General features: G+C 34.8%; 1 protein-coding gene across 8 annotated transcripts in view; it reads left to right on the top strand.

The window, feature by feature from the left end:
• The window catches only part of ZBTB20 (zinc finger and BTB domain containing 20), an 895,053-nt gene that overhangs the window by 41,655 nt on the left and 827,802 nt on the right, over window positions 1-25,596 (top strand). For 3 of the 8 annotated variants that reach the window (XM_066347056.1, XM_066347051.1, XM_066347048.1), the window contains exon 1: window positions 1,443-1,624. The exons of the other annotated variants lie outside the window; for them this stretch is intronic. The gene's annotated coding sequence lies outside the window, so the exon portion shown is untranslated. Of the gene's footprint in view, window positions 1-1,442; window positions 1,625-25,596 lie in introns of those variants that run through there. 8 annotated transcript variants of the gene reach the window in all.

Raw genomic sequence — 25,596 nt, 5'->3', positions numbered from 1 at the left:
AAAGGACCACATTCTAATTTGTAAAGCATAGTAAAACACTAATTCATAAAATGGGTTAATTTACAGTTAATATACTTAATATACAATTAGTTATTGATGCTCAAATGCTGATTTTGAGTAGACAGGTCCACTCATTTTTAAATTTTTATGCAAGTTTTTAAACAAATATTTAACTTCTATTGAATGTTTCTAAGTCCCATCTAAATGACTCACAGCTAAACTGTTTAGAAATGTTTTAAAGAAGGTGCTATCTAGGTAAACAAACAGTCTAGTTTTAAAAAATTGGGAGATAAGGGTAAGGGCTTGAAATTAGTACTGTTTTCTGATGTTTGTAATTCCATAGCTGCAAATAGACCACTTATGGGAGAAAACGCACCTGGGAGTGGGGAAAGGGGAGAGGGAACACGTGATGTGGTGAGGAGTATAGTACCATCATTGTTTTGATTGTAGCAAGTGAAAAAAATTGGTTAGAGTTATCAGGCAAAGAAAAACATTTTTTCCCCTGTTAAGGATGTTTGTTTTTAAGCATTTTGATTATTTTTATTTTTTCTTTCTGATAAAAGAACAAGGGATTTCTATTATGGTTTCAGACCCATATGCTTTGAAATCTTGTCCTGCTTGTGATGGAAGCTCCTTACGGGATTTATTTCTGTTGTTGTAACACTATGTACTAGATGCATTGCACCTGTTCACACAGAGTACATTGCATTGTGATGTTTGTACAGTTAGGTGCTTCAAATAAGAATCCAATCTGCCTTTGTCTAAAGTACTATTCCATTATGTACTTAAACTTACTTTTTTTTTCCCCCTGCAATTTTGCTTATGGTCTTGATTTATTTACTAAACAATAATTTCTTCTTTGCAGTTATCAGTTTTGTCTCAGATCAGTTTTCCTATTGTATGGAATCTGTTTCTTTCAGAGCCTCCTTTAAGACTGATCTGACTTTAAAATCATTACTAGGCTTTTGTCATAGCAGATTTGTTGACACTCTCCTCACATTAAAAAAATAAATTTAAAAGATTGCACTAATAAGCTATGCATTTCACTATTTCCTGCTAATATGCAAAAATGTATTTATGATAATTACATGTACTGTGTGCCAGAACTGAAACAATACATTTCTCATAATGGAGCATAAATAAAGAAGGTGGAGCCAGCTGCTCTTAAACTGTTTATTTGCAAGCAGTAATGATACAGAGAATATACCTTTTTTCACTCTGCTAGTCTGGCAATACTGAACCTGTTGCTGCATTAGACGAGTTGCATTTTGCTGGATAGGGGAAGGAAGGCTGTCTGTTGTCTGGTAGGAGGGCTTTGTCTGTGCCTTTCTCTTTCTTTCTGTTTTTCTTTCTCTCCTCTTTCTCTCTCTCTCTCTCTCTCTCTCTCACACTCGCTTGCTCTGTCTCTGTCTCTCTCTCCCTCTCTCCCCCCACTCCCTCCCTCTCTTGCTCTCTCTCTCTTCCCGTCTCTGTGGTTTGTAAGGTAGGTTGCAGTGTGTATATATACACAACATCAAGAGCAGGAAAATGGACTCATTAGGGAGGCAGGCAGTCATTACCACTCACACTGTACTTCCAGGGAGACACCGATTATGAGAAGAGAAACTCAGCGCTGGGGAAGAAGGTAGGGCAGACAACTTTCATAAAAAATCCTGCTTCCTCAAATCCCCCTTCTACCTAGCATCTCCTGTAGCCCCCAATGCTTTTATTCTTTCTCCCTTGGATTTTAATTTCCAGATTTAAGTTTGACAGAGCTGTTGCCAGCTTGAAATTTGGAACATCTAAGAAGGCCTATCCTTTGCTAATTTTCTTCTTACTTATTTAAGGGTGTGCCCTTGTGATTCAGTTTAATTACTTTAAAAATAATTACAAACAAACCTGTTTTTCTCACTAAAGTACCAAATAAATCAGTATCTTTCACTCTTAAAACAGACCCCTCCGTATGTTTGTCAGTCTCTTTGCTTTTCTTGTCTGTTTATGCAATTCCATCTGTCTGTCTATATATCATGTTGTCCTTATTTATTGCTAACTGGGTTTTGTTAGTTATGTGCCAATGAGTTTTAGCTGCAGTGCCAGTGTGGGTATTACTAAAATGAGACTCTTGTTCTTTGTTTTGCATTGAAGTTTAAAGTCCATATTTACAGTTAAAATCCTTGAAGCAGGTTGAATACTTTTTGCCAGCATATTTATTTGATGGTATTGGCCATAAGATGAGAGGTAGTCACTGAGGTTGGGTAAGAATCTAGTAATTATTTTTATCATCACACACTCTTCTATATTACATCTGGGGGGTATATTTGGAAAGGGATAAGGTACTCTGTTTTGTAACTTTTATTTTTCAGATGGACTTTTATAAGGCTATCACTGTGGTTAGTAAGAATGCAAACTTTCTTAACAAGCAGTTTTTATCCTAGGACAGTTTCCTTTTAGTATGTTACTGTTTATTTATGCTTGGGGAGGGTGGAGTGGGGGGCTGGCCATCTTTTTACAAAGTAGAAGCTATAAAGTGTATCAGGCCATCTTGTGCAACACTGTAAGTATTCTTTTAATATTTTGGGGATTATAAATATTGTATTTGTTATTTCAAACGTAGTTTTGAGGTGCTTTTGTCCCCGTATATATTTTCTTTTTTTTGTGGTGGGAAAAGTTGTGTTTCACAACTAGCTGACATTGTTGAAGAGTTTTTCCAGAACAGAGTTCTTCGAAATTCAAAAGCTTAGTTAAATAGGTCCATTTGTAATGGACTTCTTAATTGAGTTTTATTCAGATTTGTTCAGAAGTAAATTGTTATTCATTTGCTAAAAATTAAGTCAGGTAGTAAGGTACAGAAATGTTTTCATGATAGAAAATGGATGCTGATCTATAGAGATCTTTGATAATAACAATCACCTTTTTTTGTAATAAATTATTTATTTAATAGAAGTGGCAGGCTTTTTTTTTTTTTTTTAATTCCATTAGGCCTCTCTGACAACACAAAGAGGTCCATAAAGCAATATTCTTAACCCACCTGGGACATCAGAGCAGATTCCCAAACACATTCCCAAGATTTAAACCTGGTCAGATGTTTATTAAAAATCCATTATTCCAGGTGGGTGGTGAACCTTTGCTGTTAAAAGTCTCTTTTTAGTCTCTTTCTTTTTAAAAAAATGATTCAGAGACTTTTAATTTGCTTACGTTGCCTAAACTGCCTTCTAAGCTGGAAAGGCCAGATTTGACCAATACTACGTATATTCAGTCAGGTCTTGTTAGAGGTTTCTTTTCCTAAAGGGGAACTTTTGGGGAGAGTCAGTTTAAAGTGTATGTTAATAGTGGGTACACAATATATGGTGTTTCAAATACATTTTTCTCCATTTCAGATTCTTGACCCAAAATATTGTTTTAAAACTAATGTGTCATACACCTGTCATTTTCTATATTAACATGAGTACATGTTAAATTTACACTTTATTTTAAAAGAAAACTTTCATGTATCTCTTGATCAACAATTCTCTTTTTGTGTACATATGTATATATGTAGATATGTGTGCTTATATGTGCACTTCTGTACATATTCTCATACATGAATGGATGACATAATTAGAATATTTTCCAGCTATGACATTTAAAAAATTTTCTGTTACACATATTTATTTTAACCAGAAGTAAACAAAAATGGAGAGGCTTTTAAGGGAAGATGAAAATTTCTTTTAACCTTCTAGAAAGAATAAAAGAAAGTAAAAACTTAATCATTTTTATGGTTGGCTTTATTTTTAGAATGTGTATATGTTTTCTTCTGAATTGTAATTCTTAGCTTTCAGCAGATCTAAAATATTTTTAGTATGAAAAATAATCTTGGCATTTTCTGGGAAAGACTGCCACAATCTAAATACAGCAGGACATTGTAAAATAAAATGTGTACTAGTAAACTTAAAACCAGTGTGTTCTGTTGTATAGAGGTTTGCAAAGTTAAAAGGCTTGAGTCATAGGAGGGCTGTCGAGTGCCAGAAAAATTAATTAACCACCTTGCTGGTTATGGTGGGCTCTTCCTATCAGCACAGGAGATATGCCTGTTGTGAACCCTCAAGTCTTGGTCAGGTCACAGTGTGTTTCATTTTAATGTTGGAGCAGACAGTTATCTAACACACCCACATGAGGAAGTGCTCTAAAGCAGTAATTTCATGCTTTGCCATGCCCTGTAGCTAAAACAATTTGGTATTGAATGACGTCTGTGTGCCTTTTAACTCCTATCTGATGAAAATCAGCATTGGCTCCTAGAGAAGGACCAAAACAGTGGAATGCAGGACAAGTATGATTCAAATGCTAAGCACATGCTGGTTTAAATTTTTTTTTTAACTAAGGGGAGAATCACTATGATTATTTTTAATATAAAGATGATATAGTAATTTCCTGGACTTACTCATTAAGATTTCAAAACTTACCAAGTTTTTTTTTTAAACATTTTTCTCCAGAAGCCATTCATCAGGATAGCAGCTGCATACTTTCCCCTGAAATGTGAACAAATAAATGGCATCCCTGTTTATCTATTTTTGAATTTTAATGATTAGTCCTTGTGCAAATTAACAAATTCCTGTATTCATAAAATCTGGCACTTCATAAATATCCAATTGTGTGATTATCTACACATGTTCTGGCCTTCTATAAATATAGAAATTATCAGTGGACGTGTTTAAGGACTTGCCCAGCCTCAGTAGCAGCTGGTCATGCCGCCACATAGGAAGCCAGGTTCAGACCCTGAACAAATGTGTTGCTCCAGGGTCTGGCAAGGTATATGGAAGCAGCATCTGGCTGATTCTGCTAACTAGTGATCCTTTCTGGCAAAGGAAGGACTGATGTTGACATTCTTTGGATGCCACTAGTTCCATTCTTCTTCACTGTCAAGGGTGGCCTCTTTATGTCTAAAGTTGATCATGACTATTAGAGCTGAATAGTCTTGGAGGCCACTTTAGAAATATATTTTAAAATTTTACTTTACTAAACTTCTGTGAAAGGAATAAAATAGTATGCCTATCCTAAGTTTCTTAATCAGTGAGGAGTTAATTAGCATGAAAAGTCACACAGCACAGAAAACAAAGTCTAACTATTTTTATTTGTATGGCTGTGTACCTATTGCAAGCAAATTATAGAAATCAAATATTACTTACATAGGAACAGTATACCCTATATCAAGGAAAAAACTCTAGTAGCTGACCAAGTGTGTACATGCAAGAGTTATTATTAAATTAGAAAAAAACCCTTTTAAATGAGTTTACTCATCTTGTATAAACCAGTATTTGTCTTATACAAGTACTAGGTATTATTTACAGTCCTACTAGAATTTTCATTGGTTATTTTAGTCTTTGCTCCAAACTTTTAAATCACGTATAGGGTTTCTGGATATTTGGTAAAACTTGAAACTTGTAATTTTCTTGGAAACCTACGTTTCATGCATTTGCATTGCTTAAGTATTTTCTAATATTTTGTAGAATCAGGGATTACAGCCAATGTCAAATAACTAGTAAAATCCTTTTAATTCTTCATCAAAAACCCAAAGGCCATATCTATATCCTAGAATTCTAGGGAATGCCTGAATTCATATATTTTTCTGTAACATAAATACTATATATTTAATCATCAAAAAAACATTGATGCCATTATGTTGAGTGTATTAAAAATATATATTGCTTAAGTTCTTTTAGTTGTAATTTCAACATAGGCAAACTCTGAGGCCGTGGGAAGAAATAATGTCATCTATTATTATAGTCACGTATCTGTAACCACTATAGCAGTTGCTCAAAACAACTTTCAAGGGCTTATAAGAATATGGATTAGCTATAATAATAAATAGCATACTATTTCTCACTAAACTGTGGAAAAATTATGCTGGACTTTGGCTTCATAATGTCTCATCTACTCCCAGTTCAAGCCTTTTGGTGATTCTGCAGTTCACTTGAAAGTAATCAGCTTGAGGACATGGAGCTTGCTTTCTGGAATTTTTTGACATTCAATTGAAACTTCAGCCTGGGGTGTTTCGTAGTCCAGTTAACCAATGTAAACATTATATAACTTTTAATTTAGGGAAAGCCAACTACTGACTTCCAAGTGAGAATACTGAGATAAGGAGACAAGGGTTGACTTAACTGATTACCTGACAGGAATTGAAGATATTATTAATTTCTTAATATTCAGTCGTACCTTTGTAACCTTGTTGGAGAGGATGGTAATTTTAGCATAATGTGTTTACCTTCTTGATTTTAGAAGTCATTTTGGCATTGAATACTTCTGTGTTTCAAGGTAGGAATTTAACCATTTCAAATGTTAAGAATTTATTTGAAAATTTTCCATATTAAATAACTAATGTAAAGATTTGCATTTAATAAGTATAATACTACTTAATGGAGTTTGGGGTTTATGAAAATTGAAAAGATGCCTAGTAAATTGAAACTAAAATGGCAATAATTATAACTCATATATAACAGCATTATTTTGTTCTCTGGAAAATCTTAATCTAAACTTTTTTTAAAACCATGTTTTAATTTAAATTATTTAAAATTTATTTATCTTTCTCTTTTTTTTTTTTAACTAAAGGAGCCTGGATAGTTGCTATTTTTACCTTTCATTCAGAGATGTTCTCTGAATTACTGTTGTAATCAAATTGTGATTTGTTGTTGGCAAATTCCTTTTATACTGTGAGAGCCTTTCCAGTAAATGAAATACGCAACTGGGAGAAAATTAAGGTAATGTTGACAGTTTGCTCAGGTACCAAATTAAAACTTAGGAAAAAACTATTATGAGCAGAAAACTATCAATGTTTTAGGCTATGTAATTTTTCTGTAGATGTATGTATATATATGAAAACTGTATGTCTATTATTGTAAACAAACAAAATCCCTTATTTAGACACCAAGACATTTAAACAGTGAGAATATGGTCCTCTCTGTTGTTTAAATATGAACTAGTCAAATATAATCAAGGGTGGCTTTATACTGTTAGGTTTCTTTCTTTTCCTCCCCTCCCCTCCCCTCCTCTGCCCTTCCCTCCTCTGCCCTCCCCCTTTCCTTAACTCAACACACTAAAATTCCTTTTGGGCCAGTAAATGTCCTCCACATATTTACTAATGTCTCCATCTTCTTGGATATTTGTACCTATCACCCAGGCTTTGGGTTGGGCAAAAAGAACTGGAATAGTTCTTACTTTTCTCTAGTTCCTCAAATCAACAATGATCTTTTATCCCCTCACCTCATCTCTAGAGGGGAGAGGGAAGCAAATTGAGAATACAAGTAAAGCTGAGGGTGGAGTGGGTGAGTGCTAGAAGCTTCTAAGTTTTTAAGTATAATGAAAGAAAAAGACTTCTCTTCAACCCTCACTGCAAGCTATCTGACCTCACACAGCACTGTCTTTTCCCTATACTGGCCCACAGTGGATCTGCCTAAATTTCTTCTCCATTATAAGATTCCAGTGGTACCACTAAAATAAAATATATAGAAGAGAAAGTCATAATATCTCACATTTCCTTTTTTTTTTTTTTTTTTTTTTTTTTGACAGAGACAGAAATAGGGACAGACGGACAGGGAGGGAGAGATATGAGAAGCACCAGTTCTTTGTTGCAACATCTTGGTTGTTCATTGACTGCTTTCTCATATGTCCCTTGAGGTGGGGGGCCTTCAGCCCATCCAGTGATCCCTTGCTCAAGCCAGCGATCTTGGACTCAAGCCAGAGACCCTGAGGTCATGTCTGTGATCCCATGCTCAAGCCAGCGATCCTGTGCTGAAGCCGGTGTCGTCGGGTTTCGAGCCTGGGTCCTCTGCGTCCCAGTCCAACTCTCTATCCACTGCACCACTGCCTGGTCAGGCTCTCACGTTCTGATACATTCAGTGCCAGGTGTCCTTTATATCTTTTGCCTCATAAGCCTTGGATTTGGAGTTGTGAGTAGATTTTCATAGTTGTAGACAGATAATATTTGTTTGGATAAGACACCTTCTCAAGGCAAGTGGCAAAACAGCATTTTGAGTTTAATTAAATCGGATGAATAAGTGATCGACTGAATAAGTATTTGTGTTTCCTCTCTTAAAATAAAATACTTTTTATATAAAACTATAAAAAACGACTCTAAACTTTCTATCAATCTGAATGGATTCAGGTTTCTTTTTACAAAATAGCTTTTTTTTTTTAATTTTTCTGAAGTTGGAAACGGGGAGGCAGACAGACTTCCGCATGCGCCCGACCGGGATCCAGCTGGCATGCCCACCAGGGGGCGATGCTTTGCCCATCTGGGGCACCGCTCTGTTGCAACCAGAGGTATTCTAGGGCCTGATGCAGAGGCCATAGAGCCATTTTCAGTGCCCGGGCCAACTTTGCTCCAATGGAGCCTTGGCTGCGGGAGGGGAAGAGAGAGACAGAGAGGAAGGAGAGGGGGAGGGGTGGAGAAGCTGATGGGCGCTTCTCCTGTGTGCCCTGGCTGGGAATCGAACCCGGGACTCCTGCATACCAGGCCAACACTCTACCACTGAGCCAACCGGCTAGGGCTCAAAATAGCTTTCTGAAACCATTTTTGTATAGTGGTTTTGACCAGCACATTGCCCACTTGTTGCTTTGCTTTCTAAATGTTGATGAATGTGAGTAATTTATTAGTTAAAAAGAAGAAGTATGTTCTTATTAACAGGTTTATACTATGGCGACAAATATGAATATGTGCTAGAACTTATATATAATATTTTCAATCATGTCAATTTAGCATGGAAAATGTGCATAAAAGTTTTAGAAAATAATTATTTTCCTAGTATGTTGAGAGAAAACCTTATGGTGTGGTAAATAAAAACAAAAAACAAAACAAAAACCACTGAAGCACTGCCTTGGAGAGCAGAAGGCATTAATTAATACTAAAAAGGATTTAAAGTCGTTAAATCTGGAGGTCTGTTTTTTAGTCCTGACTACAGTATATGATTTTGAATAAGTCACAATCTTTCTATTCCTGTTTCCTTGCCTGTAGAATGAAGGAAAAATTTTCTCGTTAGATTTTGTTTTATTTTAAAGATCATGTGATTTCATTATAAATAGGTATATATAGGTAGTTAATTCTGCTTGTATTTTTGACTTGTAAATCACAAATGTATGGAGAAATGGGTAGGTTGTTAATAATAGAAATAAGTTCATTTTGATGATCTAGAAAGCAATGTATACTTGAATTTTTTGGTGATGGTTGTCCACAGCATAAGTAGGTGTCACAGTATATTTACTGTGGGTTTGTTTAACGATTCATTGAATACAGTAACCCCCAAATTCTCATTTGTCAGGCAAAGGGACATATTTGCTTTCAGGTGTTTTGATAAAAGGGTTGCTTTTAACTAGTGAAGTCCGGTGTGGTTACTATGGCTCTATTCCTCCCTACTGACCACTAGGTGGGGAGGTGGTCCATGTCAGCAGCCTTGCACATGGTAAACAGCTAGCTCACTTCTGACTTTCTACTCACAAAGCTACAGTATATGTTTTTTGACATTTCTATGAACACACATAAGATTTTGCAGAAACCATTAGAGAATTGTCCTCTTCTGTACAGGTATGATGTGATACACATGAAATGCAAAGTGATTTGCTCCTTCTTTGGCTAATGCTGGTTGACCTAGGAGAAAGCCAGTATTACAACTCTGGTTTTAGTTGTCAAAATAAGACCTTTGCCTCTTTCTAATTTCCCATTTAGAAAGGCCTTGAAATGAATGTCAGCACCACAGTGCCACCTTGTGTCCCTGTTGCTGGGAGATTAACTGATATATGAGCCAGTGAAAAAGGAACAGGACATTTGCAAAAATTTGACAAATTGTTTTAAGTTCTGATTTTGTAGTAGCTGCACAAAAATCTAAGTTTTAGTGTATTTGGCAATTTTTACTAAAGGAGAAGTTATTATATATGTGCATTTCTTCTCTTATGCCAGTGTGTGTCAAAATACTTTACAAATTCCAAACACAAACAGGGATGTGTTCAATATAGAATTGGGGAGGATGAAGGCAGGGATTGTTGAAGTTATTCACTTAATTCTTATCACTTATAAAGCCTCAGCTTAGTCATTTTACACAGGGGGGCATTTCTTCCTGCATATTCTCAGAGTAACTTTTATATGCATACCATGGTACTATCACTTTTCACATTGTGTGTCCCTTGTTTGTAAGCTTATGGAGGATAGTGTCTGTGTCTTATTCACCCTTCTGCTTCCGGACCTTTCTGTGGACTTCAGCTCAGAAGCATTCAAATATTTGAGGTCTGAATGAATGTTTATGTTTGGCTGGTTTATAATGTCTCATTTGCTTTAATTTTATTTTTGAGTTTTAAATAATTTTAGAGCCTTCTCTCTGTGGAAAATCACCTTCTGATGACGCCTCCTTTCTAAACACTCCTTTATAAATTTACTTTATCTCACGTTAAAATGACCGTTTTCTCTTTTTGATTATGAAAGCTATGTATTTCCAATTCTCTAGTGCATATTATAGTTAACTTTGGGGTAAAGATACAGTATAACTAGTTCTATCTTTATAAGAAATATACAGTGTTATCTTGGGTAAGATATTTAACCTTTCTAGATCTGTTTTGTTTCTCTGCATAAAAGAGCAGGCTGGACAAGTAAATCCTAAAGTAATTTTTGATTGAGATTCTTTTTTTTTTTTTTTTTTGGTAGGGATATGTTAGTATTATTCTATTTGTATATTTTGTTGAACAATTTTTAAAGTACCATGATAGCTGAAAATTAAATTGCTAGCCTTTGAAAGTGCCATTTGATATCCTATGTTTTATAGTAGGTAGTTGATGTGTAGGGACTTTTTTTTTTTTTTTTAAAGATTTTATTTATTCATTATAGAGAGGGAAGAGAGAGAGAGAAAGAGAGAGAGAAGGGGAGGAACAGGAAGCATCAACTCCCATATGTGCCTTGACCGGCAAGCCCAAGGTTTCGAACCAGCGACCTCAGCATTTCCAGGTCGACGCGTTATCCACTGCGCCACCACAGGTCAGGCCTGTAGGGTCTTTTTTATAGAGGGCCAGACTATAAATGGACAGGGTAAATAGTATTTTAACTGATGGGCATTCCAATTTTTTGTTTGATTTTAATCAATTGCCACTTCTTTTTCCTTTCACCATTAAATAAATAAATGGCAACAAATTTAAACAGCAAGATGAACCCATGCTTTGGTATAGGACTACAGATTACTTGCAATTTAGAGACTCTTCCATACTATTTTGATTTTTTTAATAACACTTAAAAATGAGTGCTAAGTTTTAAATTTTAGGATTTTTTTGGTGTGTGTATGTATAGAATTTACATCTGGAGTTTTCATATATTACCATAAACACCACCAAACTGTATGACTTTGGGCTTTGCTTAAGCTTTTTAAACTCGATTTCTGATTTGCATATAGTGGTAATACATGTTATCCATTTTACATACCTCACAAGATTATTGTGAGGATTAAATGGGTTAATGTATATGGAATTTCTTTAAAATATTAAAGCCCTATTATCACAGCTCTAATTAAAGAAGAAATAGATAGTAACCTAAGTCAAAACAAAATACACAAATTAAAAAAAACACTGAAACTAATGGCATTTCTTAGTTGGATGCTTCTCGGTGGTCATAGGATCTCTGGAGATGACTGATTTGTTTGCCCGATTTCCTATGTTTTGGTTTAAAAACCTGTAATAATAATGATAATCGTTATGAGCCTAAAATTGGTATATTCTTTAAGTAAAATTTTACCCCTCATAAATTCATTTTGACAGTGATATTTATTAAAATAGAAGGTATTAAATTTAAAGTAAAATAAATTGTGTACACCTTTTTGATTTGTAGTATTGGATTCTAGTTTAGTAGTTCTTAAACTTTAGTATACTTAAATTACCTAGATTGTTACAATTCAAATTTCAAAGCTCTATTTCTAATAGGTCAGGTAAACTCAGGCATTCTGGGTTCTAGCTGGTCCAAAACTATTAGAGAATGCTACTTTCTTTGGCTATGTATGTCATAATCATCTGGGGGCTTTTAAAATATAAATTTCTAGGTTTTACTCCCAGATATCTTGAATCAGAATGCTTAGATTGGTATATGGTCATCTGTATTTTACAAAAACTACGTTATAAATTCTAATAATATTATAAGGTTTGAAAATCAGTGATCTTGTTTTTAGGGTATATATATTGTTAGAATACATTTACCATTGCACCTAAGTTCATCTTTAGCATTCACATTTATTTAATTTCTTTTAGTGTGAAGAGGGGAGGCAGAGATAAACTCCTGTATAGGGCTGGACTGGGATCCACCCGGTAAGCCCACTAGGGGGTGATGCTCTGCCCATCTGGGGCAGTTGCTCAATTGCTCAGCAACAGAGTTATATTATATTTAATCACAACTTCTCTTTATATCGAAGGATAAAGTTGAAACTTCTATGTAAGAGAAATTTAGATTTGAAAACAGCATTACCACTCTTGCTCTATAACCCCCAAATAAAGGAAAACAGAAGTTACTAAGCAGCTTTCAATAGATTGCTTAATTTAATCTTTACAACAACTCTTATTTTATACCCTTTTTTCTGCCTATGTTATAGACCAAAAACAAAACAAGAATCCTGAAGCTCATACAGTACATTGCTATGTACACAAAGCTGTTAAGTGCCAAAACTAGGATTCAGATCCTATATACTCTTTCTACTATATCATATACATATTTTTTAATTCAATATATTTTTACTAGGTTCCTATTATGTTAAATGGTAATGTCTAGCTTTGAGGGCCTCAAAGTGTATTATTGACATGGTCTAATAATGATTGCTTAAAGCATGTAAAATAAATTGAAAAAAAATTTTATTGAGAAATAATTTTTAGCTGGAGGTGGAATTCAAGTTTTATGGGTAGTGTGAAGGGTTATAAGTAATAATATAAGTATAAGTAATCATAATTATTGAGCTGATAAAGAACATTGTCTAATGGCTCTTCTAACCCCATACCTTTGCTACAAGGTATTTCTTACCCCAGTTTATGCATAAAGCCAGAAGTGGGATGGTTAAATGAATTACTCATTTGCAGACCTAGCAAGTTGTACAACCAGGACTGTTTAGTCTAACTTGGACAGCAAAGTTAGTGCTCTTAACTGGTACATGTAATTTCTAACTCTGCTTTATAGTTAAACTTCAGCATCAGGCTGTTCTATTTTCTAAGTACAAGCCACTAAATGCTAATTAAACTTTGTGGGAATTAAGTTCATTTTCTTTGTGGGGAACAAACTGGTTTGCCACCCTGAATCAGTCCTGTATTTTTTGTCTTGTAAACTTGGGCATTAAAAATGCATAATGCGTCTGACCAGGCGGTGGCACAGTGGATAGAGCGTCGGACTGGGATGCGGAAGACCCAGGTTCGAGACCCCAAGGTCACCAGCTTGAGTGTGGGCTCATCTGGTTTGAGCAAAAAGCTCACCAGCTTGGACTCAAGGTCGCTGGCTTGAGCAAGGGGTTACTCAGTCTGCTGAAGGCCCGCGGTCAAGGCACATATGAGAAAGCAATCAATGAACAACTAAGATGTCACAACGAAAAACTGATGATTGATGCTTCTCATCTCTCTCCATTCCCGTCTGTCTGTCCCTATCTATCCCTCTCTCTGACTCTCTCTAAAAAAAAAAAAAAAAAAAAAAAAAAATGAATAATGCTTCAGGGAGGTCAGTCTTGACATGAACAAAATTTTTTTATTTGAGATTTGAAGCTCTTTAATGGGAGAGATTATTTGAATGAAATTTTCAGTTTTACCTAATATAACATGCCATGAAACACAATTTTATGGCATAGCCCTTATTATTGGTCTTAAAATATTGATTTGCATTTACATTCTAATGATGGTATTAATAGAGTCAATGCAGTTGTCCTTCATACAGTCTAAAAACTGATTCCTGAATATTCCTGATGTTCTTATTTTTAAATAAAGGCCTCACCCTGGCTGGATAGCTCGGTTGGTTAGAGCATTATCCCAAAGCACAAAGGTGTCTGGTTTGATCCCAGGTCAGGGCACATACAGGACCACATTGATGTTTCTCTCAGGCAAAATTGAGACAGACCCGGAGAGCAAGCTGATAGCTGTGTATGGGGTGGACTGGTGGCTGGAGGTGAGGGGAGGGGAGGAAGGACTGAGCACAAAAGAGAAAAAGAAAAAACTCACGGACATGGACAAGAGTGGAAGCAGGGTGGGGGATGGGGAGGTGGGGGAGGATGGAGGGGGATAAATGACGGAGACTTAACTTGGGACGGTGAACACACAATACAGTGTACTGATGATTGTTGTAGAATTGTGCACCTGAAACTTGTGTAATTTTGTTAACCAGTGTCACCCCAATACAATAAAAAGAAAAACAATTTGGTATGCATATATTTTGGGGATATTCTTATGCCTCAGTAATTATGTTGAAAAATATATTTTTAAAAAGACCCACAAAGTCATTAACCAGAGGATTTAGTGTCATTAGCAGACTTTCAAGTTTATTGGAAATTTGGATTCCTATTCAACTTTCTTCTCTAAGAGTGCTCTTTTCCCAAATGGCATTCTTTTAAATTTTATCAAGTGAATGAGTACTACCATGAAGAGAGAAGGGTGAAAATATAAAGTGAAGAACTTTACCTGTAGTCCTTTTTCAGATGTTAGAAATTAAAACATGATTTTAAAAATAAAGTTCCATTTAGCAGCAGAGCATAAATTGGAAAGTTTGGTCAGTGATTTATTTAAGCTCCACAGGGAAAATCCTGTAGGGTGTTTTTGAATATCCTAAATTTATTTTGATTTGAGACCAGCTTAAAGGGCATGTCTATCTTAAAACAGTTCTCCATTTTCTTGAGAAATATTCCAGTGGGGCTAGTTGTGGCAGGTAGTATCCCAACAATGACCCTTTTGGGGCCAAATAAGCACTTTAACACAACTTACTCCATTCCTTTCCTTAAACCAAAGCCTGTCTTTCCCACTGGACTTGTTTAACTTTGGCTGCTAATTTTATGTCTCTGCAGAGGGAAAGGAGACAGGAAAAAGGAGGGAAAATAACTGATGACATGTGGGTGAGGTTTTGGCTCAGGAAATAAAATTTAAAAGATACTGGGCAGTGTAGGGATGCATTAGTTCATCTCTGAAACCTACTGCTGTTTTACAGATTAAGAAATAAAAATTCAATATAGGTTGAATAACTTGCCTAAAGTTTTACCAGAGTACTGTACAAAGTTGTGGTTGGTCCTGGGAACTACTGGCAGGTTGCTCATTGTTTGAATAATACAATTGGATGGTCCGGTTTCTCTTTTGATCAAGACACTCTTCTCATCCCTGCCGATTCCTTTACTTTTTTATTTATTATTTTTTAATGTTACTGTCTTTTTTTTTTTTTTTTTTTGTATTTTTCTGAAGCTGGAAACGGGGAGAGACAGTCAGACAGACTGTCGGGCCGCATGCGCCTGACCGGGATCCACCGGTATGCCCACCAGGGGCAACGCTCTGCCCACCAGGGGTTGATGCTCTGCCCCTCCGGGGGGTCGCTCTGCCGCAACCAGAGCCACTCTAGCGCCTGGGGCAGAGGCCAAGGAGCCATCCCCAGCGCCCGAGCCATCTTTGCTCCAATGGAGCCCTGGCTGCGGGAGGGGAAGAGAGAGAGACAGAGAGGAAGGGGGAGTGGAGAAGCAAATGGGCGCTTCTCCTATGTGCTCTGGCCGGGAATCGAACCCGGGTCCCCCCGCACGCCAGGCCGACGCTCTACCGCTGAGCCGACCGGCCAGGGCCTGTTACTGTCTTTTAACATCAAAAAAACTATTTAGGACTAGCTGAGCTGTGAGGACAGTATGCATCATGTTAAACCTTCTGCCTCTATATGATTGGGATTATGTAAGTAATGACCATGGAACCAGAAAATAAAAATGACTTTGAATAAATTGGGTCTGAACTCATGACAGATCTCTAAACATGAGAATATGGTGGGCTGCTAAAAAAGGATAGGCCATCTTTTAAAGTTCTAATTGCAGTTTATAATAGGATTTTGAAATTAACATGCTGTTTTGATAATTTTTTTTGCCTACATTGATGTCATTTTATGGCTTTATGGAAGAAAATGGACTGTGATAGAAATATGAGTCAGAGCTAAAGGGTTTATAACTGCCCCAAATATCCCCTCTGGGATACTTGGGCCTCATGGGAAATTGTGTCTTGGTCTATCACTCTGTCAAAGTTATGAGTATATTTTGAGTTACTTTCTCACAGATAAATATTTGCTTTAAAAAATTGGTAAACCATTTTTGATGTTGAGATGCCTGATGAGTATTTCCATTTACCTTTTAAAGCTATTAGTATGGTTCTAGTTACCAAACACACTTAACTACAGTGTGAGTTTTATTTGAATTCCAGCAACAAACTTAGCTTAGAAGTGATGCCATCGTATCAGACATGGTATGAACAGGCCGCAGTGTACTTACATACTACCTTAATTTTTATTAGGAAATATTTAAGAGTTATTTAGAGCTCAAAACCCCAATGAAATCCAGCTATATGTCCTCATATTGACACGTCTATGGATTTGGTTTCTATTCTACGAATTGCAGTTTGAATTAATTGAGGTCAGAAGCAGCTACACATTTGATTCATCAAATGTGTCTTACCTACTTGCAAATAGCAGCTCGTTTCCTTTTAGGATCTGGGGAGATGGTTGTTTTTTATGTGGCAGCACACACAGGCTAATTGTTAGAATATAAGGCTTTGATAGAAATGAAACATAGGTTTATGGTAATATTCTTAAATTCACACCAATTGGCAGGATATTAAATATGATTTTCTAAGAAATATTGCAGAATGCTTAAACTAAGTATATATACTCAAGAAGTGGTTTAAAAACCTCTCTTATAGGCATATAGTTATTTTCTAGCCAATAAAATAATTAAAAAATATATATATCTTTACTAAGCCTTTAAGATGTAAGAGGAGAGCTGTAGAATGACAGTGACCTGAAAGTGTGGAATTACAGTTAGTGGAGTTTGGGTAATCTTGAGGACAAATATGATCCAGGTATTTATCAGTGAGCCAAAAGCATACTACTTATAGCATACTGAAAATAGAATGCTTAATTAAAATTCCCTTAAAAAGTAACAACTTGTTCTTCAGAAATTACTTCGTTTTAAAGAAATTAAGACAAGGAAAAAGAAAAATGGAAGAAAGAAGAAGCTGGTGGTTATAATTTTTTTTTGCATCTAGGTACTTTTAAAAATTGTTTTTATTCTTAAATTCTAGCATGAGAGAGGTGGGAGTAGATTAATTGCCATTTACATATGCAGTTTCAGGGCTGTAGGCATCTTTCTGAACCAGGTTGGAAAGACAATAGAAAAAAATCTAGTGTGGAAATTATGTCTCGTGGTGAAACAAAAATTCAAGAAGTTTCCTTTTATAATAAGGTACAAATGGTTACCAAAGAAACAAAAGTTTCTTATCATTCTGCCTGAGGCAAATGTAGCATATTAAGCTTAAAATGAACTCTCCTTTTCTAAGTACACACAACTCTTATTAAGGTCTTGAAAATTATACATACTGTATTTTTCGCTCCATTAGACGCACTCCCCCCCCGCAAAAAAAAAAAAAAAAAAAAAAAAAGGTGAGGGGAAAATGCCCATGCATCTTATGGAGCGAAAAATACGGCATTTTATTAAATATTTTAACACACCATTTGATTCAGAATATTTTTTTTCTTATTTTCCTCCTTAAAACCCTAGGTGTATCTTATGGTCAGGTGCGTCTTATGGAGTGAAAAACACAGTATATAGGAAAAGAGGGTAAGAATTTCTGGATAAACTTGAATAAACATCTATTGGGATATATGGGCTATCTAATATCTATGGATACTTTAGATATTATCCATATATCTAAACTGAATTGGCCCCTAATCAGTTTTTAATATTTTAGCTTTTACTTGGGTTTCACTTTAAATGAAATGACTTGTTTTCATCTTAAATGAGGACTTTCTTTTAGTGAGGGTTAGGTTCCCTGGTGGCCTGAAAGAGTTAATGGAGTTTCCAAGAGTGTCCAACTTACTTCCAGGGAGTAGTGCTGTGCTTGTGAGGGAGTCTGGCTCCAGGATATTTGTTCACATCCCAAAACCAATTTGGCACAACTTAAAATGTCTGCTAGGGAGAGGATTCAGAGTGTTGTTAGGCCACGCAATTAGTGCTTTATTTCATGAACACCAAATTCACCCAATAGTGTTTTGTTTTAAAGAAGAGCTTGAAATTCACAATAATGGGTTTCATTTATCAGAGCCATATGGGACTCACCATCTTTGGATATATTTGTAAGGCTTTTACAAAGAAGACTCCTTAGGCATCTCAGATTTCACGGATTGGAGGGCAATCTGGATGAATATCTTTTTTGGAAATGATTATCTTTTTCATATGTAGTCTCCAATTTCAGTAATGCTTGAGGAGCCTCTCTCCCCCCACGTCCACCAGGAAAGAGTTAAATAAACCTCAGTTTATTAGCTTTTACTGGAAAACAAAGACCATGATTCTTAGATCTGGTTCAAATGCCAAGTGTACCTTTGATGTTGAAATTTGGCCATCTAATCATTACACTTTGTGATGTGACATTTATGAGAGGGAAGGTGGGTTCTAAGTCTCAACCTATTTTGGCATATTTTGCTAGTTTTTCATGGTCATATGTCAATAGATCGTTGGGAAACTATCAGCAACATAGCAAATTGATATTATAGCATTGTGGTTCTTTTGATGTTTACCTAAGATTATTTCTTTTATGCCTCCTTTTTCCATACTTCTGTAATCATTAGGGATCGATCTTAATGCAATATATTCTTGAAATGTCAATGTTAATTGATTTTTTTTGAGAAATCTCATCTTTTTCTACTCATTTGTAAATTTAGAGATTTAAAAATGAAATCAAAATGATTCTCATTAACAGCGGTTGCTAATACTTTAATTTTTGGTTCCCAGTTTCTCTTAAGCTATTAATGAGCTATAAACAAATATTTAAGTGTTTAGTAATTAAAAATTAATATGTTTATAAAACATAAAGTGATACTATGTTATGACCGGCAACTATTTCTTTTAGGTTTTCAAATTCTTGTTTTCTGAATTTTGTAGGCTTTCTTGTAAAGGGGCACACTTGATTCTTTTAGATTAACCTGGTAAATCAAAATATTTACAAGTGTTAAATACTATTATAGTAATTGCTCATGACCTATATAAAGTCTGTGTAAACTTCATAAGATAATTTCAGTTTTATTTTAAGATGTGATGGTAAGTTGGCGATTACAGTAACTGTTGCTCATCTTTCAATACCATTTTATTGTATATTCAGCCCTATTCTTCTCTAGTTTAGTTTTATAAAAAAATCCTTTTACACTGTATTTGTTAATGATGTTTATATTAGCATGTTTTAGGTTTCCCAGACAATGTCCATTGTATTTTGTTCGGTTTTGAGCACGTTAAATAACATTAAGATAAAATTCGGTATATTCTTGGCTACCATTTCAACTTTATATTGATACCAATGATATATTTTAAATACTATTTCTTAAAGATTCAAAATTCTACTCACTACTATTTATTCTCTAAAATGAGAGAGCACTTAGGCCTTTGTTACATAGCTAGGCCTATAGGGCACACACTTGTAGACCCCCATGCTGTATAGGCTGATGAGGCTGCTAGACTAGGTAGAACATTTGAATTATAAAATGAGTTAATCATTGCTTAATCAATTGTTTAAATTCTCCTAGATTGTTTTATTATTTTCTTGTTTCTATAAACATAGGCATTGGGACCCAATGAAGTTAAGTGCTTTTCTCACTGGAAAAGTTATGGAATTAAACATGACCTTTTTTTTTTGTTGTTGTTGATGCCTGGTGTTTTCTATTGTAATTTTGAAATATTTTCTTCAGGAAAATAATATAGTGAGTTAAAATAATATAGTGAGATAGTTGAGATAGTGGTCAATAACAACAAAAATTAAAGATGACAGAAAGACTCAGGATAGAGTGTGTGGTAGAGATATGGTGGTGTTTCATAGGTCTCTAGTTTTAGTATAAACTGTAGCTGTAAAGAGAAGATAGATTAAATAAGAAAATATGGATGTAATGATCAATGGTTAATTCTGTATGAATATTTCTACTAAAGGAAAGAAGGAAAAATTTGATCGAGTGTGTGTGAATGGTGAAATAGTTGGATGCCAAGAGGAGAGTGTGAAAAAAAGAGATAAAGATTATACATATGTAGTTTTATGGCTATAACTGCCTAGTTTTCCACATTTACACTGAGTTTCTGTTGTTGGGATGAATGGTTCCTATATATAATGTGGTTTGTATAAACAGAATCCACAAATCATTGGAGTTGAGCAGGAACTTTATTTGCTTATAAAGACAGACCTGTTTGATTTTGAGGTGTGGTGTGCTATTATTCTTACCTTATGGCCAGAGTAAAGTTTATATTGTTTTTTTCTATAATTATAATCTAAATATAATTATGTGTAGCAGATGTATGTGTTGTGTGTACTTGCATATATACATGTAAAAAAGGACCCTTTCATTTCTCTTTCTTGATCTGTCTCTCTCCTGTGCCTGCTGCTTTTTTCTTGCCAGTTTTTCTTTGTCTCTATCATTTTTATCTTTGAACCCATCTATGTAGAAAAGAGAATGTTTGGTTTTCTAATTTTTAATGATTTTTAATTTTTTGTTACTTTATTCTCCCAACTTGTTTTCACTTCAAGGATTAAGGCTCAAATATAAGGCGTTTCAGTTCTCACATTCAAGAGGTGTTTCTGCTTCTTTTCTGTCCATTTATCCATATGTTTACTAGTCTCTGGTAGGCTGTGCAGTGAGACAGCAGCTTACTATCTCTCTGTGTGTGTGAAATTAGCTAATTGGTGTTAGCAGAAATATTTTCACATGTTTTATAAGCAAAGTGCAGCAAGGTATATAAATGTAGATATGATCCAGACACACGCACACTCACGACTGTCACTGCTCATGCATAGGCGCTCAGAAGTAATTAATGTTAATAAGATTTTAATGTGCTTGTGAGATCATAATGAGGAGAAATGAATGCTCTGATTAGGAAAAGGTAACTGTGTGTGTGTTTTGGCTTAGAACAAGATTTCAATTTTTATAAACCGTAATTTTAGAACTTGTTTGTGATTGCATCAGTTGGTTTTTATTTTCAAATTAGAGGTCTGTTTAGCCATTTGAATGATTAACCAAATAAATGGGTGTAACCCTGATCATAAGGAATAGTGCAGGTTTTCATTGCAAGGCAGCATTAGTGTACAGCAAAGCTATGATCATGTCTTTTATTTTTATGTTGTTTCTTAAAAAGCTTTTTTCAGAAGCTACTTGTGGAGACACTATTCATTTTTATAAATGTAGGTGTTACCTATATGTTCTAGAGACACCAGTCAGACCTTGTAACTATTGTGTCTGAGATATATATTCCTGCCAGTCAATGATTCAATGTCCAAAGAATTTATATTATGCTTCTTGAAATGTTTATTGGGAAAAATGTAAAACAACCAAGATTTTTCTTCCTAAACATAATCTTGACAAATTTTAGAGGCTTGACATCTTTTATAGTGAAGTACAATACCTCAAAGTAAGCAAAGATGCTGTCTTATCGTCGACTCAAATGCTGTGCATTTGGACAGCCATGCTATAGACTGGCTTAAGTCCAGCTGGACAGCAGAGGGCCTTCTCCACAACAAATTTTTTGAAAATATTGTTTACAGAGCTTTTGCATACATTTGCATTATTATTTTAATTATAGTATAAATCTAAATATCTATTAAGATAGCACATAGAAATCACTTATGCTTTCTTTTTAATTTAAAGAGTGGATTAAAATATTCAGATTGTAATCTCTTTTAAACTAAACATAGTACTGAAATGCAAGAAATGAATTGGAATAGGAGGTAATACAGTTTATTTCTAACCAGATGTTACAGATGTGGTTTACATTCTCATAGGTTTTGATTATATTAATACAATCATTGTGTTGGTGTTTAAAAATGATGATGAAGAAGGTGAAGGTGTTTTCTTCTAGTACTTGCATTGTTTCCTATTACAAATTTTTCTATGCAATTGTACATATTTTTGTATTTTCTGTTCTGTGCAATTGGTCTAATTCATTATCACATCATGTTAAATTTAGAGGCTTCAGAATGTGTTTTAATATCTGAAGTGTTTACCTACCTTACTCCTGCCATTGCAGACATCAAGGGGAAAAAAAACTAATGGCATTTTTATTGGAATTATGATAAAATATGAATTAACATAGGGACAAATAATATCTTTATGAGGTAGAATAATCTTATCTAATAACCTGCTTTTTCTTTCCATTTTCTAAGTTTTGTGTCTTTTGGAAATGTATAATTTTCCTTATAAAGGTTTTAAACATTTGTTATTAAGTTTGTTCTGTGGTGTTCTATTCATTTATTTATTTACCACTTACTTTTTTTTTACATATTTAACATCCTAAACAGAGTCTTCTCTTCCACATTATTTTCTAACTGGCTTTTTGTTTCTATATAGGAAAGCTATTGTATGTTGTTTTTTGGGGGGGTATTTTTGCAAACTTCCACTTTGCAAAATTCTCTTATAGTTAGTTGGTGGTGCCTGAAGTGGGTTTGAGCCCGCATTCTAGCACAGTGCTTGGTATCTGTGAGTCCATGGACCAGGTATTCTGAGCCATTTCTCATATGTAAAGTGCAAACAAGAAAACCTAACTCTGAGAATGATAGAGAGTAAATGAGATCATATAGTAAAGCACCTAATATTTTCCCTAGCACATAGTAAGCACTTGACTACTGATATTCATTAAATAATGTGATATGAAAGATGTAATATAATGTTATTATTCTACAGTATTACTAATATACTATTGAATTATTGGAGGTTTATTAAATTAGGGTTTTTACTTTAAGAATGAAGTGATTTAAAGAAATTTAAAAGATTAAACTTCCTGTAAAAACCTTTGTGATTTAGAGACTTGAACCAAAGATGAACTCTGAGATTAGGGTATTTTGTAGCTGTTCATGTGTATTTTCATTACCTCTGTTTTAATTATAACTATTGTATGCAAGACTCTTTAGCCCTGCAGAGTAAATAGAGGGAACCTCTTGATCACCTAGACTAAATGATTCATAGAAGACATCGATTCTAGCACTTCTTAACTAGAGTGGATGTGAGCATCTAATTTAAAGTCCTGTAACCATTATGTTTAACCTCAAGAATCTGGCAACTCTATTACATTTTTTTTTAGTAAAAGATGTACTGATTTGTGAATGAGCTTTTCTGGAGTAAATATAATATTTAACATATATGAACTCTTGATGGTATTGATGTAAGCAGAATAATAGTGCTTGCCAGTCCATTATGTAATAGTTTTGATAAAGTTAATGAAAAACAATAATTGATAAAAAATGTAGTCCAATGTGATAGTCCTATGAGTTTTAAACTTCTACTCTAATTTAATAGAGTGGATACTAATGTTGCAAATTTCTCTTTTAATTCATCTGATAAAGAATCTATTGTTAAAAAATGTGAATTGCTGGATTTCAGGGTTTATCTTATTCCTCTTCATGGTTGTTGTGAGGGTTAAGTGAGATAATACACTGACATTATAGGATGCCATTAATGTTAATGCAGGTTCTTGGCACATGGTAAGTGCAGGAAAATTGTAGTTGTTTATATTGCTATTATTTGATTATTGCCTTTGTTTATTACTCTCACCCCCACACATATTTTTCACCTATATATATTCTTATTAATAATATTGTTCTGTGCTTACAATAAATGTGTGAAATGTCTCATAGTGGTCATTAAAAATAAACATAAACTTATATATATATTATTTGCCAATATTGAAACTAGCTAAAGGTGAAGTAAGACTCCATCACTGGAGCATGTGAAAACTTTAATTGCTTGTGGACAAAATTTCTGAGGAGCTGCAAGGAAGAAAAATAATTTTTCTCAAAGAGTTATAGGTACATTTTGTCTGTAGTTAAGTTACACAGTGTTCTGATTAGCACTTGGAGCACTTACTCCTCCACAGCTCACAGTGGTCCTGTGTTCATTCATTCATATGAAAAACAACATAGAGTATTTATTGGGTATAAAACATTGTTCTGGGTTATATGAGATACACAAATAGGATGATTAGTTAGATGAACTGTTCTTTATTAAGAAGTCTATTAGACAATGTAGACAGCAAAAAACTGGGTAATGTGTATAGACTTTGGAGCCAGATTATTTGGATTGAGTCCCTTCTCTGATGCTTACGAGTTATATAACTTTAGGTAAGTTATTTTGTCTATTTTTCAATTTTCTTACCAACAAAATGAGACTGAATATAGTACCTACTGCATAGGATTGTTCAAAGGATTAAATTATTTGATACTTGTAAAGCATTTGGAGCAGTAATGTAGTGATCAGTCAATAAATGTTAATTAACATGAATATTATTATTATTAGATAAAGCAGAATTGGCCCCAGCTGGTTGGCTCAGTGGATAAAGTGTCTGCTTGGCATGTTCAGGTCCCGAGTCCAATCCTCGGTCAGGGCACACATGAGAAGTGACCATCTAATTCTCTTTTTCTCTTTCTCCCCCTTCTCTCTAGCTTCCCCTCTTGGAACCAGTATCCTGATTATTTCTAGTATTGCCCTGGGCACTGAAGATATCTCAGTTAGTTCGAGCGTGAGCCTCAGGCACTAGCTTGGTTGATTTGAGCATTGGCCCCAGATGGGGGTTGCTGGGTGGATAAGTGGTCAGGGTGCATATGGGAGTCTATCTGTCTCCCCTCCTCTCACTTAAAAAAATAAAAAGCAGAATAAAATTAATGCCATAAAACAAAAACAAACTAATACAGTATTTTAGAGGATGATAATACTAATTTTTACTGTTTCTGGGGTATTAGGATTAGGGGAGCTTTATTGGATGAAGTAATATTTAAACTGAAACCTTGAAGCATAATTTCTATTAGGGCAAAGAAAAATACTAGATTAGGAGCGAGTAGATTCCTAAACTGGAGGTACAGTTCAAGCAGAGATTATCAGTGGTAGAAAAGTAAAAGTAAAACTTCTAGGAATTTTGTAGTCGGAGACTCATATCTGAAGCCCAACTCCACTCCTTATTAGCAGTGTGGCCCCGGGCAAGGCAGGCTCTGTTAGGGTTCTCCCTCTCTGAGATGTGGTCTGGTAATTCCCTAGGCGGTAAGGTACAACAATTATAGGTCTAACCTTGTCATGTGCTCTGTGTTGTCTAATGTCTGTAAACCATTATTTTGTCTAGTTTTTAGATGTTTAAGGCAGAAAGCTAAGTATTGTTTTTGTTACTCTATCATTTTTGGAAGCAGAATATGAACATATTTCTTTTACTTTTCTTCTCATTGAATTTAGGATTTACCATCTAATTCTGCTAGCACCCTGTAGTTAGTTACCTTTTTTTTTTTTTTTTTTGTATTCACTACACTGCATTACAAGTTTTAGTTTACTTATCTGCCTCCTCACTGCACTGGCTTCTTTGCGAACAAGGACTATGTCTGGTTCATCTTATCCCCATTACCCGCCACTACTCTGTTTAGAGCAGAGAACGT

Source organism: Saccopteryx leptura, chromosome 8 (assembly GCF_036850995.1).
Source record: "Saccopteryx leptura isolate mSacLep1 chromosome 8, mSacLep1_pri_phased_curated, whole genome shotgun sequence".
NCBI classification, from domain to species: domain Eukaryota; kingdom Metazoa; phylum Chordata; class Mammalia; order Chiroptera; family Emballonuridae; genus Saccopteryx; species Saccopteryx leptura.
This window is presented reverse-complemented; position numbering and strand designations above follow the sequence as displayed.